This window comes from Dipodomys ordii, unplaced genomic scaffold (assembly GCF_000151885.1).
Source record: "Dipodomys ordii isolate 6190 unplaced genomic scaffold, Dord_2.0 Scaffold38, whole genome shotgun sequence".
Lineage (NCBI taxonomy): Eukaryota > Metazoa > Chordata > Mammalia > Rodentia > Heteromyidae > Dipodomys > Dipodomys ordii.
Genome location: NW_012267254.1, coordinates 3,158,172 through 3,178,940, shown reverse-complemented (window position 1 = coordinate 3,178,940; position 20,769 = coordinate 3,158,172). Strand labels below are relative to the sequence as shown.

At 42.1% G+C, this 20,769-nt stretch overlaps 1 pseudogene; it reads left to right on the top strand.

The window, feature by feature from the left end:
- Positions 1 to 18,348, top strand: part of LOC105986922 — a 57,098-nt pseudogene extending 38,750 nt beyond the window's left edge.
- Positions 18,349 to 20,769: the final 2,421 nt, after the last annotated feature.

The following is a 20,769-nucleotide window of genomic DNA, read 5'->3' as shown; positions in this document are numbered from 1 at the left end:
CTTATCATTCCCTGGCAATGTCTCAATTTTCTTTCTCTCTTCTGCCAGCTGTAAAGTAATATGCATTTTCCTTATATACTTGAGATCATATTCATGTTAGTGGTTTCTTTTTTCCAAACTCCACCCTTCAGCTTTGGACTCAGAATATGTCTTCCATTTCCTGGAGCAATCCCCTTCACCTTGAGCACCTGAAAAGAGGCCAAAAAAGGTTCTTTTTTCCTTCCAAAATCCCTTCTGGGGATGAGTAGTAGATCAAGTAGGGAAATAGCTGTGATGGTGACTCAAGCAAGTCATCCAGCTAGAGAAGAAGCACTTCCCATTCTTCCTTTCCTTTCCTTTTTCCTTTCCTTTCCTTTCCTTTCTTTTCCTTTCCTTTCCTTTCCTCTCTCCCTTCCTTCCTTCCTTCCTTTCTTTCTTTCTTTCTTTCTTTCTTTCTTTCTTTCTTTCTTTCTTTCTTTCTTTCTTTCTTTCTTTTTTTCTTTCTTTCTGCTGGTCCTGGGTCTTGAACTCTGGGCCTGGGTGCTGTCCATGAGCCTCTTTGTTCAATGCTAGCACTCTACCACTTGAGCCACAGCACCATGTCTGGTTTTTTCTAAGTAGTTTATTAGAGACAGGAGTATTATGGACTTTCCTGCCCCAGCTGGCTTTGAACCCTGAGATCTCAGCCTTCTGAGTAGTTAGTCTTACAGGTGCCTAGCAGTTCCAGTTCTTGTCCTCAGCCACTACCTAGACAAAGGGCTCACTAAGAGGCCTAAAGCTAACCTTGCCACAAAGAATCCCTCCTAGAGTTGGGAGAATGGCTTAAGGAGCAGAATACTTGCCTAACAAGTATAAGATTGTGTGTTTGAACCCCAGTACTACCATAAAAGAAGAAAGAAAACTGCAACTATGTTGGGAGCATCTGCAATTGGCAAAGATGAACTACAAACAAGTGAGGCTCTAGGAACCTGAGGATTAAAAGGAGTAGTTGACATGTTGGAGAATTTTATATCAAAGGACTAGGTCCACTATGGTGGGGAAGGGGGAGGGGAGGTTAGGGGGAAGAATGAGAATTGGGCTGGTGCCAGCCTGTCTGCATTCCTGGCCCACCCTTCCTCCCTAAACAACCAAAGTCTTGCTTCTGTGATCATACAGGAAGGGAGAGGAAACTGAGGAACTCCACCATGGAGACAATCCAGCAGCTTCATGGGGACTGGTACTGGGGGTCATGCTTTTAAAGAACTTAGAAACAATGCAGGAGTGTGGAGAGAAAATTGTTGACATGAGTGGGGAGTTAGGGCCATTTGTGGTGAGAGGAGACATTTCTGGTGTCTTTCAAAGCACACCCAGCAGTTGGGCGCTGGTGGCTCACATTCATAATCCTAACTATTCAGGAGGCTGACATCTGAGGATCTTGGTTTGAAGCCAAGTGAGGCAGAAAAGTCCATGAGACTCTTATCTCCAATTAAATACCAAAAAGCCAGAAGTGGAGCTGTGGCCCAAGTGATAGAGCACTACTAGCTTTGAGCACAAAAGCTCAGGGACAGTGTAAAGGCCCTGAATTCAAGCTCCAGGATGGGCACATGCCACACACACATACACACACACACACACACACACACACAAAGTACACCCAGGAGCCCGATGCCAGATGCCAATGGCTCTCACCTGTAATCCTACCTACTCAGGAGGCTGAGATCTTAGGATCACAGTTCAAAGCCAGCCCAGGCAGAAAAGTCCATGAGACTTTTATCTCCAATAAGGTACTCAGAAAAAGCCAGAAATGGTGCTGTGGCTCAAGTGGTAGAGCGCTAGCCTTGAGCACAGAGAGGCTGAGCGACAAGAGCCCAGGCCCAGAGTTCAAGCCCCAGAACTGGCAAAAAAAAGTACACCCAGCAATGGACTATCTTCCTGGAATACCAGTCCAGCCTCCAGCCTTTTTATGCATCTATCTTCTGTGCTCATATCTGAGCATCAGAGAAGGGCTGAGACTTTCCTCTGAGATGAGATGAGCTTCCCCAACCTCTTCCCTTGAGAACACACAATTATGTAAAGCCACAACTTTGGATATTCATTCTCTGTTCCCAGAAAATATACTGCTGGAACCCAAAATGGGGTTGTTCCCTGAAAGCTCCCTTTTCTCTGGGAAGTGAAAGATGTGGTGCCACAGTTGTTCCCTCCAACTGTCTGAGAACAACAAAGCATTGTTTGTTATCACCAGCATTCAGCCTCAGGACAATTATATAATGAATCAGCATCATTACAGGATGGTCTCTCATGTGATTTATGAGCTATCATTGCTTCCAAATCTCTTAATCATGGAGAAAGTTATTATATCTAGGGATTACTGAGTTAATGGAAAGGTAGGGGGAACCCCTGGATTTCAATAAAACCACAATGGTCCTAAACTACCTGCCATAGCTTTCATGAGTTAAGTAAAGTTATTCAAAGAAGGTTTTGTGAATTTGTGTTAATGGTAGTGCCAGTGACAAATGAGGATGGAACAGATTTTTTCATTTACAAATGAAGTCCTGCTCTATCCATACTCAATGCACTGAAAGATGAGCAGCATTATTGAGCCCAAGGAGAAAAGTTTGTTTTGTTTTGTTTAGTTAATTTAAAGGATGCTTCCCAAGCTTGCCCACATGCCCTAAAGGAGGGAGGGGCAGGGGTAAAAAAAAGTGAGGGAAAAATGAATGTGCCATGGAGGAAATTGCAGATGTTGCCATTATGAGCCAATCAAATTAAAGTTTCTTTTTGAAAGCAATATAGTTTAGATTCTAGAAAAACTGAAGCAACTTGGCAACAGTCTCATGAAGAGTTGTCACCTTATTTTCATTTTATTCTCACAAATAGCTTGTAATGTTTGCTTTGCATTTAATAGATACAAAGCATGCCAATAACATAGCTGTTGTAGGCAAAGTATATGGGCCTTGAATTCTCCTGTAAAAAAAATTATAGAAACTATATCTATCTATCTATCTATCTATCTATCTATCTATCTATCTATCTATCTATCTATCTATCTATCTATCTATCTGGTGGCACTAGAGATTAAGCTCAGAGACTCATGCTTGCTAGAGAAGTGCTCTGCTCCGTGAGTCATACTCCTAGAGTCCTTTAAGGCTTTAGTTATTTTTCTGGATACCATCTCATGTTTTTGCCCAGGCTGTCCTGGACTGTGATTTTCCTATCTATGTCTCCTACATAGGTGGGATCACAGGCACATACCCCTTTACTTAGCTCATTGATATGGGGTCCTGCTAACATATGCCTGGGCAGATCTCGAACCATGCCATCATCCTGTTGATTTCTGATGCCAGAATTACTAACTGGGTTACAGGTGTAAGCCACCCATGCCTAGCTTAAGAGACTTATTTTAAGAAAGCTCATCTAATCCAGAGATAGGATTTGTTTTAAAATGTATTATATTTCATATAAATGCAAGTAAAAAATGTCCTCCTAACCATAGAAGATGAAATAGATTTTACAGGTAAAATATAGAATATTAAACAAGGACAGCATAGTATACATAAACATAAGCTAATAACCTGAGCATGTACACTGCAGATCCCATGGTAACAATACATGGTAACTATGAATAGGAAATAGGAAAAAAAACATAGTTGTGTCTATCTTCTCTGTTTCTCTTGCACCCTGTGTAAATGTCTATTAACATTCAATGCATAGATGAGTAAGTATAGGTGTATAGATATATCTGGGTATCTTCTTCTATGGGCCAGGCACCTTGTAAGACACAGCCTGACAGGCTAATGAAAGGGCTGTCTGGGATAGTCTCCCAGGGCTAGGATAAGCACTTGGACCTCATGAGATCAAGTCCAAACTACCTATGCCTAATGGCGCCAGGGAATCAGAGCCAGGCCCAGTTCTGGAGCTAAGAAGCTACCTGACTGGAACTCTGATAATGGCAGAAGAATGAAGACAGCACCAAGACACAGCTTGGAAGGGGAAGAGCCAAGGGAATAGAAATGCAGACTCTTGTGCATTCCTAACCAACATGGCCTGTCATTTCTACCAATGATGTCATCCTAGCTGAATCGAGCAGGCAAGAAAGCCTTGGCAGTCATGTGACTAGAGATCAGCCACCAAAGGTACAGCTGGACAGTGAAAGATGCTTCACAGACAAGGGTAGGTCAAAGGGGAACTCAACTAGGGGCACAACAATGCAGTCTAGAGTCACAAAAAACAGTATGTAGAGCCAAGCACCGATGCTTTACACTTGTGATCCTAGATACTCAGGAGGCTGAGATCTGAGGAGCATGATTTGAAGCCAGCCCAGACAGGAAAGTCTGTGAGACTCCTTGTCTAGTTAACCAGCAAAAAGCAGGGCTGGAGGTGTGGCTTGAAGAGCAAGAAAGTTGAGTAAACAAACCAAGCAAGCACAAGGCCCTAAGTTCAAACTCTGATAATGCAAAATCTTACTAAAGTTTTTTTTTTTTTTTTTGTCAGTCACGGGGCTCTAACTCTGGGCTTGGGAGCTGTCCCTCAGCTCTTTGGCTCAAGGCGAACGCTCTACTGCTTGAGCCATAGCGCCACTTCCGGTTTTCTAGGGTTTATTGGAGATAAGAGTCTCTCACAGACTTTCCTGCCTGGGCTGGCTTTGAACTGCAATCCTCAGATCTCAGCATCCTGAGTAGCTAGGATTACAGGCATGAGACACCAGTGCCCAGCTAAACTTTTTTGTAAGATAAATATGCTTTTTTGGGTTTTATTGTTATTGTTGTGAGTGGTGCTTTCTTTTTTCTTTCTTTCTTTCTTTTTTTGGTGCCAGCACTGGGATTCAAACTTAGGGCCTATATTCTGTCCCTTAGCTTTTTCCACTCAAGGCTGGTGCTCTACCACTTGAGCCACAGCTCTACTTCTGTCATTACTTGGAGATGAGTCTCATGGACTTTCTTGCCTGGGCTGGCTTTGAACTGCAATTCACAGATCTTGGCCTCCTGAATAGCTAGGACTACAGTTGTGAGCCACCACTTCCTGGCATTTTGTTTTTAGAAGATTTTAGGTTTGTTTTATGAATACAGACACAAGCTATTTTAGCCTCAGATCATTGTTAACCTAAGCTATCTTATTAACAAAGTATAAGACATTGATGCCTTCTTCAAACCCACAGTGAGGATGATATTATATGTGTCACACACTTCTGAAATCTCTGGAGATGCCACCAAGGGCAGGACTGGCATAGAGCCCCACTCTTCCGAACCATTTTCATGAGAATTGAAGGTAATAATTGTTGAGACTAACTTCACATAGCAACAAGTGCCCTGAGGAAAGTAAAACAGAAAGCTAACATGGAGTCTGACCTAAAGGCAGGGGCTCATACTATATAGAGTTACCAAGGAACCCTTTTTTGAGAGCACCTCAGTGAGGCCTGGTATTTTGAAAGTGAGAAAAAAATTATTTTAAATTAAAAAATTCCATTGATAAAAAAAACAAAATTTAAAAATCATAGACAGTTTTGTTTCTTACACATGCCTAAAATGCAAAGCTAGAGGAACCAGATATGCTCTATTAAAATCATAAATATGACAAGGATGTCTCTTCCATCAGTCTTAATTAACTTTGTAATAAAATGAGCTTGAAGCAAAAGAAATGAGTTATAAATATGTGAATGGAAGAAATAAAAATATCACTTTCTCCCATGACAGAATTCTATAAAAAGATGTCTAGGATATCAACAGAAAATTCATTAAAAATAATAAATATCTGCAAAGTAGCAGAATATAAATGACAAAGTTTGTTACATTCTTAATATGAATGACACAAAGCTAGACAATATAATGAAAAGAGGGGTCCACATAATGACAAAATGTTAAGTACTTGGCTACTCACTTACTTTGAGAAAATAAAGATATACTGAAAGAAAATTATGAAGTATCAATAGGAGAGATAAAAGAAAATCATGAATAAGTCATGCACTTTACCAAGAAGACAAATACTGGGGAGACCAATGGTCATAAAGAGTGCAAGGTTTGCATATGAATTTAATGTAGTAAAAGTGAAATCCACTGAAAAGTTTTAGAGACTTTGACAAATGATGAGGGGAGGGAGGAAGCAAAAGGAAGGACGGGAGGGAGGAAGGAAGGAAGGAATGAAGGAAAGAAGGAGCAAGGGATGGAGGGAAGAAAGACAAAAGGAAGGGAGGGAGGAAGGAGAGAGGAAGGGAGAAAGGAGTATCGTGTGTATGTGAGTGTGAATATATGATTCCTTATATTTTGCGTCCTCTTTGCCTGGCAATTTCAGCATTAGAACTAGCCCTTCTCCACCTATCTATTCACCCCCTCCTATTCTCCACATCCATATGTTTGGCATTTCTAACTTAGCAGGATGGTGGAAAGAATTTGAAGTTATTTGAGAAGATGAGGGCAGGGTCGAGGGTGGGAGACATGTTCAAAAATGTACAAATAAAGAGCTCCAAACTTTATTTCCACTACTATATTTTCCAATTGATTTGGACACCATTCAGGACCTAGCAGAAGGAGAATCTGGCTCTCTCTAAAAGGGTTCCCAGCCAACGGCTTCAGTCTTAGAAACAGTTTCAACAGAAGATTAGACCAGAATGATAAAACGCAGATGATCACACGAACCTAATTCACTACTTCTAAAATGAGCATGATTTTTTTTGCCAGACAAGCTGATATAATAACAGTAATCTAACCTCAGTGTAGAGTCCTCCTCTATTCAAAGCCCACACAACATTTTTTTGTTAGTCATGGGGCTTGAACTCAGGGCTTGGATGCTGTCCCTGAGCTCTTTTGCTCAAGGTTATCCCTCTACCATTTGAGCCACAACATCACTTCTGGTTTTTTGAGTGGTTAATTAGAAATAAGAGTCTTATGGGGACTTTCCTGCCTGAGCAGGCTTTGAACAACAATGTTCAGATCTCAGCTTCCTGAGAAGCTAGGATTACAGGTGTGAGCCACTGGCACCTGGCTTCCCATGGCTGTTATAGAGAGGAATATATCTGGAACATTTCTAGCAGAACATTGGTATGATTTAGAATAATGACACCTCAGGGTTGGAGGCATGGCTCAGGTGGTAGGTGTCAGCCAGTGAGCAAAAGCATCAGTTACCAACTTCGAGTCCTGGTCTCAGAAAAAAAAAATAATGATATCTCTTTAGTTCTATTCACAGAGCATGTTTCAGACACATTTATCACACAAATGCAGAATACTTTTGTAAATGTCCTAACAATGGTTTCCTTCCTTCCTTCCTTCCCTCCCTCCCTCCTCCCTCTCTCTCTTTCTTTTGCCAGTCCTGGGGCTTGAACTCAGGGCCTGAGCATTGTCCATGAGCTTCTTTTGCTCAAGGCTAGCCCTCTACCAGTTGAGCCACAGATCTATTTCTGCTTTTTAGGTGTTTCATTAGAGATACCAGTCTCATGGACTTCCCTCCCTGGGTTGACTTTGAACCATGATCTGCTCCTGAGTAACTAGGATTATAGGTGTGAACCACCAGCATCCAGCCAATGATCATTTTCATTTGAGAGTTGAGAAACCAAGGCTTAGAAAGATTCACTAAGGCTCCACAGGCCTCACAATCAACAAGCCAGAACAGTACTGAAAACTGGGCTTTTTGATTTGGGGTCAAGTATCTGTTTCTGCAAACTTCCAGATGCCTGTGCACACCACCCCTGCCTCATAAACACTTGCCAAGATTTCTGCAGACATGGACTTGGAATAAGAAAGCTAACTTTTATTACTTCATTATGTCTCTCAATCCCTGAGGGGCAGGGAGTGCATCTCATGCTTCCTGGTATTGACACAAATCACCACACACTTCTTCAATTCACTCCACAAATATTTCTTGAGCAACTACTCTGTCTGTCCCAGACTATGCTGGAGATCACGACAAGAAGTCTGAACAAATTACACAGATCCATGCCCTCAGGTAACTTGTAAGAGAAAGAGAACACACCAATAAACAAACCTCTTCCTTAGCATGGGTATTTTTAATGGTGTGTGTGTGTGTGTGTGTGTGTGTGTGTGTGTGTGTGTGTGTTGGTCCTGTGGCTTGAACTCAGGGCCTGGATACTGTCCTTGAGGTTATGTGCTCAAGGCTAGCACTCTACCACTTTAAGCCAGCTCCACTTCCAGCTTTTTGCTGGTTAATTACTGGTAAGAGTGTCTTGGACTTTCATGCTTAGGCTGGATTTGAACTGTGAGTCTCAGATCTCAGCCTCCTTAGTAGCTAGGATTAAAGGTGTGAGCCACTCGCACCTGGCTCTATTGTCATGTATTAAACTATTCCATGGCATACCGATTTACATGGTAGGTGATAGCGCAGCTAACACTCAACCATCGTTCCCTTTTATAGCTGGCATTACCGAGGCAGAGAAAGGAGAAGTAACTTGCCCCAGGATACATAAATAGCCAATGAAGCTATCAAGATTTGAGGACTGGTTTGTGTGACTCTCCTTTGCTCTTATTTTGGGTGGAATAGTTAGTTCTCTTGGTGTATGTTGGGTGACAAATAACCCTGAACAAAACAGAACCTCCATATTGCCTATGTACCACTTGAGACAATCCTACTAGTGATGGGAACCAGTGCCTGAAGGGTTTCTCCATATCCCAGCAAGTTTTATTAAGGTTATACCTCTGCAGCTATATGATCCCAACCATCTATGAAAAATAGATCTCCTCCTTTCTTACCCACATTCGCCATCAGCAGCAAATCTTGATGAAAAATCAAGGCTTGGATTTCTATTAATATCATTACATACATATATATGTATGTAACCAATATATTTAGTACTTGAGTTTAGTTTCAGAAGATGGGGCTTTCATGGAATGAGTATTGCTTCTTAGTTCTCTTATTCTAAATCCAGGGCTCCAAAAACATGTACAGATATTTGGCAGAAATGTGATTTCTGTTGTATATCAGGATGAAATCAAGACCACTGAAACATGTAAAGAAAACAATTCTCAACTTACTTTAATTACCCAGAGATTGATTCTGAGCTGGCTACAACAGAATGAACCACATGCTATTTTTCCATATTCGATCCATTTGAAAAGGCATCTCAAGGTTTCCAATGAAAATGACTATTTGGGACAAGTAAATCTTGTATAAAAAACAGGCACAAAGAATTGATATCTCTTGTTAAAATTTCCCCTTATTCTATGGCAAAGAAATATTAAAGAACCTATTGAGCTGAGCATGCTTACAATCTCAGCTACTCAAAAGGCACAAATCAGGAGACTTATTGTTTTAGGCTGGATAAAACAAAAGCACAAGACTCATTTCAACCAACAAGTTTAGTCAGTGTGTTGGCATATACCTTCAATTCCAGCTGTGTGGGCAGTGTAGATAGGAGGATCACAGTCCAAGGTTAGGCAAGACCCTATCTGAAAAATAAAGTTAACTTGAGTAATATCCCTGACCATTTCTGCTCATGTATTCATTCATTTATTTATCTATCCATTCAAGAAATGTGTTTGAACTGGGTACTGGTGGCTCACACCTGTAATCCTAACTACTCAGGAGGCTGAGATCTGAGGAATGCGGTTCAAAGCCAGCCCAGGCAGAAAAGTCCATGAGACTCTTCTTGTCAATAAACTGCTCAGAAAAAGCTGCAAGTGGCACTGTAGCTCAACTGGTAGAGCTCTAGCCTTGAGTAAAATAAGCTCAGGGACAGTGCCAGGCCCTGAATTCAAGTCTCAGGTTGGGCAAAAAAAAGGGAGAGAGAGGAAAAAAAAGTGTTTGCTGGATGCTTATTTTGTACTTTGCAATGTGCTTGGGTATACCACAATAATCAAAATATGATCTATTCCCTAAAAAGCTCCCAATCAAGAAACCAGGTAAACACAGAATTGTAATAATAATAACAATAAGGATTCCCGATTTTATAGGCCTTCATTATATAACATCTACCAGGCTGAGGGTTTTACTTAAGACCTAGCAAGTACAAGGCCCTGGATTTATATTGTAGTATCACAAAAAAAGAAGACATTTTGAAAAAAAAAGAAACTACCGTGTGTGTGTGTGTGTGTGTGTGTGTGTGTGTGTGTGTGTGTGTGTGTGTGTGTGGAGAGAGAGAGAGAGAGAGAGAGAGAGAGAGAGAGAGAATGATGGTTGGTCCTGGGGCTTGAACTAAGGGCCTAAACACTATCCCTAAGCTGATGAATTAAGTGAAATGAACCTCAAGATATGGACACAGTGGTTTTTTCTTTCTTGGTATTGTTTCTAATGTATTTATAAGGAATCACATCATTTTTTTTGTTGCTTTGTATGTTCTTCCCCCACGGTATAACCCGTTTTCACTGTATTTGATGTTGGTGTAATTTGGAGAAGGGAAGGGAAAAGTTAAAACGTTTAAATAGGGATACAGGTTGACCATTGTAACAATGAGATGTACAAGACAGTAGGTTGAAAAACGAACTTTACAATTTAGGGGGGCAGTGGGGGGGGAGTGTACTTGTGGAGGTGGGAGGGAAGGGATGGGAAGGGGAAACAAAGGAGGAGGCAACAATGCTTGATAAGAAATGTACTCATTATCTTGCCCATGTAATTGTAACCCCTCTGTACAGTATGTTCACAATAAAAAAAATTTTTTTAAAAAAAGGATAGTGCTTTACCACTTGCATGACACCTCCACTTCTGGCTTTTTTTTTTTAAAACAGTTTATTGTCTTGGCAGAATTGATGATAATACAACATCTTGATTGTACTGCCTATTCATTTTTCACTTTAAAAATAGTATATGGATCTCATCTCAATAGGCAAAAATCATTCTAGCTGTACCACAGTGAATATATGGATTGTAAACTATGACATAGGCAGGTATTCTTGTAGCTGGGATTTTTCCATATGGGGAGCTGGTCCTTGCAGAGAATGGGGCCAAGCCTGCGCATTGCCTGCTGAGGTCAAGCCCACTTTGGAAACAGAGCTAGCCACTTCTTTTTGTCTACCCAGTTCACTCCAGACATATCTTCTGTGAATTCTCTGGAACCTTCTATCAAGGACCAGTTTATAACTCTGACCCAGGAGACTAGATGTTGAGAAGAAAGAGCACTTGAGCCATGGCACCATTTCCAGCTTTATTTGCTTGTTTGTTTGTTTATTTATTTTTGGAATTAATTGGAGATAAGAGTTTCATAGACTTTTCTACCTGGGCTGGCTTCAAACCTTGAACCTCAGATCTTAGCCTCCTGAGTAGTTAGGATTCAGATTACAGGTGTGCGCCATGGCCACCTGGCTAGAGGCATCTCATCTTTATTGGGATTTCCTGGGGACCTTTAGAAGCTTGAATTAGAAGAAGTATTGAGATGTCCTCAGTTCTGGTTTGATCTTTGTGCAAATCAGAGGCCTTAGTTCTAGGGTGATGACTTCGTTTCCCAGAGTTCTTCTCCAGGCAGTGGACTTTGCTGGCACAGAAACAGCAATTTCCTGGGTGACTTTAACAAGTCCTTTCCCCTATATTGGCCTCACTTTCCTCATCTGCAAAAAGCCATTGGTCTAAGCCGGATGCCTGTGGCGCATGCCTGTAGTCCTAGCTTCCAAGAAAGCTGAGATCTGAGCATTAAGATTCAAAGCAAGCTTATACAGACAAACAAAAGACTCTTATCTCCAATTAATTAGCAAAAAGACACCTGTGGAGCTGTGGCTCAAGTGGTAGAGCACTAGTTTTGAACAAAAAAGCTGAAGAACAGAACCTACACCCTGAATTCAAGCCCCTGAACTGGTAAACACACACACACACACACACACACACACACAATTGGTCTAAAAGTCCTAATTTCGAAGAGAATCTGGTTTGGGGGATGTTCAATTTTCATTACAAACAAATACATTAAATCCATTAGCCAGGTACTGATGGCTGTAATCCTAGTTATTCAGGAGGCTGACATCTGAGGATCGCAGTTCAAAGCCAGCATGGGCAGAAAAGTCTGTGAGACTCCTATCTTCAATAAACCACCAGGAAACCAGAAGTGGAGCTGTGACTCATATGGTAGAGCACTAAACTTGAGCAAAATAGCCCAGAGACAACACCCAGACCCTGAGTTCAAGACCAGGGACTGAAGATAGTTATATAAATAAATAAATAAACTTATAAAAGCTAAGCCATTTTATCTTTGTCTCCAAGTAAGTACCTTAAAAACATTAAATAGACTGGATGGTACATGGGGCCATCCAAGACTCCTCTGAAGAAAGCTTTTTATGTGATTGGGCTACTTCTTTCCACTCTGCTCATTTTCTCCCTAAGAATACATATTATGTCCTGCTAAGTAATTCTGTCTGACTCATGAGCCCTAACTGTGCTACTTTTATCAATAAGCAGATGGGCTCATTTGGTCTCCCAGCTATGGCTCAATTTGTACTGAGGAGGCTATACTTTCCTATCCAGCCTCAGTTGTGACCAAAATGACCCTCACCAATTAAAGAAACATTTCACCTGCCAATCAATGGTCCATCAGAAGCATCCTACTGCTTCATGCTGGAACCACTGATTGAAAGGAGGAAAAAAAAACTCATGAGAGGGAGCTTTCCTATTCTTCGGTTGGAAAGGAAAAGATGACTGGGAAGTAAGATGGTCGCCATTGTACAGAAGATGACAAGAAGCTAGTAAGGCCAGAAACAGCAAAGATTCTGGTAAAACAACACCAGGGCTCTTGGACTATAAATCAACGGTAGCAGTTGATTTCAACGTAGTTGAAAATGTCTACTCTGAAATGCATTTTCTTTTGTTTTAATGTCAAAAAATTAAAAAAACTCAATCTATTTCAGCTTCATCTAGAAGTCCCCCCAAGAAAGTGCTCTGTCTATACTAAGGATAGATTAGAAAAGGAGCAAGTTGGGGGGGGCGATTGTGATGATGATGATATTTATAATTGAAGTGTAAGATGCTCACAGGAAAGAAATCCCCAGGATTTCACTATTTCCAAGTGTACCTGCACTCAGCCTGTACTTCTTGCCCTCAACACTAGAGGGCACTGTGTTGTGATGTATAAAAACCAAAACCAAAACCAAAAAAACCTCCCTGATACCTTTGTGTCTTCTTTCCTAACTACAAAGTCCTTTAGCAGAAGCCCAGAGGGGAGTTACTTTCCTGTATGGAGTCAGACTTCTACAGGCAACTCCTCTTCCATGCCCCACTCCATTTTATGAATTTGTCTGCATTTTTTTAATATTCTTTGAAACGGAAGTGGAACTGTGGTCAGGCAGTAGAGCCCTAACTTTGAGCACTAAAGCTCAAGGATAGAGCCCAGGCCCTGAGTTCAAGCCCCAGGACTGGCAAAAAAAGAGAAAAGGCTATTCTTTGCCTTCAAATAATTTTGCTTTACTAACTCCTACTAACTCAAGTATTTCAGATGTGTTCCCAATTGAAGTATACACTTCCTGTCCACCAACCCCCTCCCACACATATTCCCAGGCCTTCCCGCCATGTAACCCTACAATCTTTTATGCCACTATCCATATTGGTTTATAAAACAGAAGTATGCAACACATTGGAAAGAAAAATGGCACCTGTGAAATACCAAACCCTATGAAACGCCTGCATAATTTCACTTTTCACCTAGTAAATATCCAATTATTTTCCAGAATAGCTCTTTCCAGAATTCAAATCTGATTCCATGAATATTAAAAGTTTAGAGGTCTGGGAGAGCAGGAAGGGGCTGATTAAAAGCAGATGGGGTTCATTATCTGGTTAATGACAATCCAGTATTACCCACCCCCATTTACAGCACACACACCCCATACAACATTTCTGCCCGAGAGAAAAGGTTACATTATAATTCAACAAGTAAAAACTTATCCTCTAACACCTCAAGGGCGGAGCTCTGTGTTTGAACCATTTGGGTTGGGTATCATTATACATGAAATGTATTTTGTATCATTTCAGCTGGCAAAGAAAATACTGCCAAAGACTCACCCTCATTCCGGTGTATTCTGTGAATGTTCCATGTATAAGATGGCAGCAAGGTCCTGCTTCAATATTCATCATTGAATAGTAAGAGTTGAAGGTGCTCCTTGGAGATGCACTGCTTGTTTTTACTCAATGGGAGAAACTGAGAGCAAGGGAAGGAATTTGCTAGAAGCACAAGTTCCCAAAAGAGAACACAAAAGCCAGGCACCGGTGGCTCAGGCCTGTAATCCTAGCTACTCAGGAAGCTGAGATCTGAAGATCACAGTTCAAAGCCAGCCTGGGCGGGAAAGTCTGTGAGGCTCCTTATCTCCAATGAACCACCAGAAAACCGGAAGTGGCACTATAGCTGAAGTGGTAAAGCCTTGCACTGAGCTAAAGAGCTCAGGGACAGCACTCAGGCCCAGAGATCAAGTCCCATGACCAACCAAAAAGAAAGAGAGATCATGGTAATAGAACTTGGACTATCCTAATTTTTCAGGCATTGTAGGCTGATTTAGCAAAGCACCCTGAAGGCCAGAATAGAAAGACTTGTCATTTCTCAATCCACAATATCCCCACAGGCGGCATGTTAATGGCTCATCTTTTATTGCTCCCCTGAGAAGGGACTCAAAGGCAAATCCAATGGACGTTTTAATGCAAAGCACATTAGGAGGCCAGAAGACAGAAAGAGCTGTCACCCCAGGCTGCTAACTAGACTAGGCTGGCAAAGCAAAGCTTGTGGCCTTGACCCTTAGAGGCTGCTCAGGGAAAGCTCAGTGGGGGCTGCACCACCCTGCCTAGTCACCAAGTCTGGTGCATGGAACAAGTAGAGATGAAGAACATGCTCACCAGAAGTGGGAAATAATCTTCTCACAGCGCTTCATCGAAAATCTTCCCAAGGGGGCAGTGATCATGTTAAAGGTTTGGTAAAATAAATAAATAAATAAAATAGGCATGTGTTTTCAGTATGACTTAAGAATGTATTTTTTAAAGAACACAAGACGAACTTACTTAGAAAGATCTGGCAAGTATAGTGGTGCTTACTTGTTTTTTTTTATTTAATTTATTTATTTTTTTTAAACTAGGGCTGAGAACCGAACCCATGGCCTTGCGCACACCAGGCAGGCGCGCTTCCGCTGGGCTAAACCCCCAGCCCCAGTGGTGCTTACTTGTAATCCCAGCTACTCATAATGCAGAGACAGGGACTTTGAGTTCAAAGGCAGCCCAGGCAAAGTTTATTAGCTAGGCCATATCTGAGAAAGAACACACACACACACACACACACACACACACACAGAGCTGGGTGCCAGTGGCTCCTCGTTACTCAGAAGGTTAAGATGTAGAGGTTCACAGTTCAAAGCCAGCCCCCACAAAAAAGGTTTTCAAGACTCCATCTCCAAAATAATCACCAAAAAGTTAGACTAGAGGCATGGCCCAGGTAGTTGAGCTATGAGCAAGCAAGCTGAACAAGGAAGCTGAACAAGAGCACAAGGCCCTTTTGAGTTCAAAGCCTGGGACTGACAAATAAGAGTTGGAGGAATGGTTCAAGATGTAGAGCTTATGATGCACAAAGCCCTAGGTTCAGTGCTCAGATATACAACAACTCCCCACCCCTGCCACACATATACCAAAGGACAAAAACTCTGGGCGAGGAATGTGGCTTAGTGGCAGAGTGCTTGCCTAGCATGCATAAAACCCTGGGCTCAATTCCTCAATACCACATACACAGAAAAAGCCACCAGTGGCACTGTGGCTCAAGTGGTAAAGTGTTAGCCTTGAATACAAAGAGGCCACCCAATAACAAAAATAGAAAAAAAAAACCCTGAACAATAGCAACAAGGAACAGCTTGTGCCTTTCCTATCACATTCTAAGCTGGGCACTGGTGGCTCACATCTGTACTCCTAGCTACTCAGGAGGCTAAGATCTGAGGATCATGGTTCAAAGCCAGCCTGGAGAGAAAAGTCCATGAGACTCTTATTTCCAATGAACCACCAAGAAGCTGGAAGTGGCACTGTGGCTCAAGTGGTAGAGCGCTTACCTTGAGTAAAAAGGCTCAGGGACAGTTCCCAGGCCCTGAGTTCAAGCCCCAAGACTGCACGCACACACACACACACACACACACACACACACACACACACACACACACGCCTCTTGCTCTTTTAGCTCTCCACAAGGGTCCTTAGAGCAGAACTTGCCATGAGGGCTGTCATTCATTCAGGCCTGAGGTAGGGTGATTCTACCCCTGAAACTAAGAAGTAAAGCCAGCCAGGGCAGGAAAGTCTGTGAGACTCTTATCTCCCATTAACTACCAGAAAACTATAAGTTGTGCTATGGCTCAAGTGGTAGAGCACTTGCCTTGAGCTGAAGAGCTGAGGGACAGTGCCCAGGCCCAGAGTTCAAGCCCCATGACTGATTTTTTTTAAAAAAGGAGGAAACAATTTTACCCATGAATCTGCAGTAGGACTGTCACCCCAATTATCTCTCACTTGCCTTCCTGGAAGATTCATGTCATTTTGCTGTCAAATAGCTCTAAATTCTGGTCCTTAGACAATCTAAAGTCCAAAAGTCTCCCTTCTTCCCATGCACTACCCACTGTCTCCTTCAGTTCACAGTACTGGTATGTTCCTTGCTTTAATTCCACTTCATTTACACTTTGGTTGTTGTTGGTGGTGGTTCTAGGGCTTGAGCTCAAGGCCTTCCCTGAGCTTTTTTCTCAAGGCTAGACCTCTACCACTTGAGCCACAATTACACTTTTGGCTTTTTTGGGTAGTTAATTGAGGATGAGTCTCTTGGGTTTGTCTGCCCAAGTTAGCTTTGAATCACAATCCTCAGATCTCAGCCTCATGAGTAGTTAGGATTACAGGCAGGAGCCAGCAAATGGCCATTAACAATCAATTTATCAAATGGCTGTTCAGCTACAATCTTAATGCCCTCTTTAGAAAAAGCTTTCTTTTCTTTCCTTTTCTATTTATAATACGAATACACTGTAGATTTTCCAAATCTGTAAGTTCTGATTTTTTTCTCAAGTCCTTCTTCAAGTCATGTCTAGCTTCATGCATTTTACTGTAGATAGTTGGGAGAAACCAAGTCAAACTTTCAATAATTTGATTATAAATCTCCTCGGCGAAATATATAATTTTATCACTTATAAGTTCTATTTTCCCCAAAATACTTGACTACAGTTAAGCCAAGTTGTTTATCACCTGATAGCATTGTTCCTCTCGTTTCCAGCAATATGTTTCATACTTTTGTCTACTTTTGTCTGTATTTCTAGCATATACCTCAAAACCCCAGCCTCTACCACTTCCACATTTTGGGGTAGATTTTTTTTGTTTTTGTTTTTATCAATTGTGAGGCTTTACTCAGGGCCTGGGTGCTGTCCATGAGCTCTTTTGCTCAAGCCTAGTGCTCTACCATTGAGCTATAGCACCACTTCTAGTTTTCTAGTGGTAAATTGGAATAAGAGTCTTATAGACTTTCCTGTGGTTTTGAACCACAATCCTCAGATCTTAGCCTCCTGAGTAGCTAGGATTTCAGGCATGAGCCACAGTTCCCAGTTTTGGGGTAGTTTTTGACAGTCACATGACTATTCAATACCCAAATCTGTCTACTTAGGGTGTCATATCAAAATCTTATAGACAGGCTGCGTTTGAAAGCTAGAAAAGTCCAAGATTAACTTCCTAATAAGATATATGTCTGATGAGAACCATCTTCTTTATTTGTGAATGGCCACCTTGTCAGTCTTCTCTCTCACACACACACACACACACACACACACCACACACACACACACACACACAAGGAGGGGGCGGGGCAGAGAGAGAGATAAAGAGACAGAGAAGTCTTCTTCTCTGAAGGCTATGATCCTATAAGATCAAAGCTCTACCTTTATGGACTCTTTAAGCCTTAATTACCTCTTAAAGACATCCCCCCCATCTCCCCATACAAGTTACACAAGTGGGTCTTTTCTATCAAAGTGTGTTGCTTAAAAGTTCGTGCTTTGCGGATTTCAACCCTCACCATTGAGGAGGGAAACCTGGACATTCAGAGACCAAAGAGGAGGAGGAAGAACTTACAAGTGACGCTCAGTGACGATGATGAAATCATCACCCCAGAGGATGTGGATCCCTCCATTGGTCACTCCAGAACATGGTGTCAATGGCAGTGGTCCTAGTAAAGAAGAAGTGGGTGGAGTGCCATGGCTCCCCAGACCTAGAGGAGTCAGGCGGCCGATGCATGCAGAGGACTCTATGGGGGCTTGCCCTGCATGCACAGTGAAGCAGGCTCCCAGCCGCACGGCATCCAAAGGACAGCGCTCATTGGTGGTTTGCCCATGGCATACCCGGATGTGGACTTGACTCCGTTGTGCATCAGCGGTGAACAGGAACCCCACTCCAAACCCTGCTGTCTATAATCCTGAAGCTGTAAAGGAACCCAAGAAGAAGAACTAGGCAAAAGAGGCGTGGCCGGGCAAGAAGCCCACCCCTTTCTTACTGATTTGATATTTTTGGTCATTCAGAAGTGGGGGATTGATTGGGTGCAAATGGGGTGGAAGGATGACCGAACTAATGGACTAGGGAGGGAATTTTCCATGGTGTAGTATCGTCTTGGAGAATGTCTCCTGGGGTCTTAAACCATGTAATACTGAGCCTGCGGGTGGGGCTGGACTAGTCTAGAAACACCTGCTGTCTTGAGAACGCTTTAGTGTAAACAGAGGTTTCGTGGGTACTTTAAAGTAGACTTCCCTGGCTCATCCTACCCCTCCTCTCCTTCTCCCTAGGGTGATTCACATGCCTTCAGATGGAATCCCAGACCTGGGGAAGTGACATGGCCTCGAAAGTTCTAGGTAGCAAAGGAGTTGTCATGGATTTCAGGTTGATCAGTTAAGCTAAGGTTTAAACTCGAACGTGTTTTCTTGGATCGGTGGTTTGGAGGTCCAATACTGAGGCTTTCTCTTTAGTCCTTCTTATTGGAGTAAGAACATTTTGATTTCCCTTCATCTATGACCAGTGTCCTGGTACAGGTTTAGACTTTTTTTTTTGTCGGTTGTGGGGTTTGAACTCTGGGCCTGGGCGCTGTCTCTCAGCTCTTCAGCTCAAGGCGAGCGCTCTACCACTTGAGCCACAGCGCCACTTCCGGTTTTCTGGTGGTTTATTGGAGATAGGAGTCTCACGGTCTCTCCTGCCCGGGGTTGGCTTTGAACCGCAATCCTCAGATCTCAGCCTCCTGAGTAGCTAGGATTACAGGCGTGAGCCACCAGCGCCCGGCCAGGTTTAGACTTTTTAACCTACAGTATTGTTTGACCTTTACCTGTTTTTCTTGTCCAACCTCAAACACTCCACTTGCCTGATTTTTTAAAAATTTGATTCCAAAGTACTGTCCGCTACTCTAAGACATTATTTTGCTTTTTGAGTATGCTATGAAGGCAGTTTTTAAAGGCTGTGATGGGTTGGGACAGATCAAATTTAAAAAGAAAAGATTTTACTTTGTAAGGAACTGGTTTCTCTTAAAAGGACGTTTTAACTGTTGGTTTGGAGGTTCTTTCCCCCCTGGGTGGAGAGCTCTGCTCACTCAGAGCTTCAGGAGTAATGTTGGCTAATACAAGAGACCAAGGGAGGAGCTTTGTACAGAGATTTGTACATTTGTGTAATAGGCCTTTTCACGCTTTTCACATGTAGCTTTTGACCTGTAACCTTTATTACATTGTAAATTAAATGTAACTTTTGTCAAAAAAAAGTTCCTGCTTTGGCCTGGTGGCTTGGCTCTTGTTAAGAAAGAGGAACTGATTTGGGATAAGGAAGGACTTTTGAAAAGTAAGGGTTTGTCTTAAACTGGTTTCAAATGGAATTAAGACACCCTTTAGACTATTCAAGAAGTAACAGAAAGTACTGGTATATTTTGAGATGACTTGTGTACTGTTAATCTTATTAAAAAATACATCAGAGGGATGGGAAGTTGACTCAGTGGTAGAGTGCTTGCCTTGCATGCACGAGGCCCTGGGTTCAATTCCTCAGCACCACATAAGCAGAAAAAGCTGGAAGTGGCACTGTGGCTAACATGGTAGAGTGCTAGCCTTGAGCTGAAGAGCTAAGGAATGGCGCCCAGGCCCAGAGTTCAGGCCCCACGACCAACGAAATAATAATAATAATAAATATACATTGGAAATACATTTTGCCTATTCAAACTACCCAATCATGAGAGGATTATGAACCTGAGCTCAGCCAGTCAGAGCAGAGGTGGGAGGCCTGCTGCATTAGGGATAAATAGGAGAGCAGCCTGCCTGCTCTGTGTGCTTGCTTGCCAGATGGCACACCCTTCTACAGAAGTCAATTTTGCTTTGTTGAGGCAATTCTTTATTTTTGTGTCTATCGTTGTGACTCCATAACTATGTTCCTGGAGAACATAGTTATAAGACTATGGCTACCATGGGTAAATTTTGATGGGGATCCAGTTTAGTCTATAGAGAGTTTTCTGTTTTTCTTTGGTTTTCCCTCGGTGCCTTGTAATGGCTACAGACAGGCAGGCCTGGCTGTGCACTTTAAACAGTGGCAGAACATCTTGGAGACTTTGCTTAGAGTACAAAATCCCAGTAGACCAATGGAAGCATTGAGTAGCTCTCCTTTCCCCCCACCCAACAACTGAGAGGCCTTGAGAACGAATACAGGAGCTGTCAGTCATAAACCTAATGATTAAAAGTTGTAAGTGAAGGCAATAAACTGTCACATATAAGTTCTATCTCCTATTTCGACAAGTGAACTTTAATAAAAGCGAAATTAATAACTGTGAAAAGTGATAGTTTAATACTACTCAAAGTCAGCACAATATCGAATATGACTGAATATAATCATTGGATGGGGTGTGTTTTGATGAGACAGCAACATTTGGGAGAGTAATGACATAAGAGCATATATAATTCAGGAATT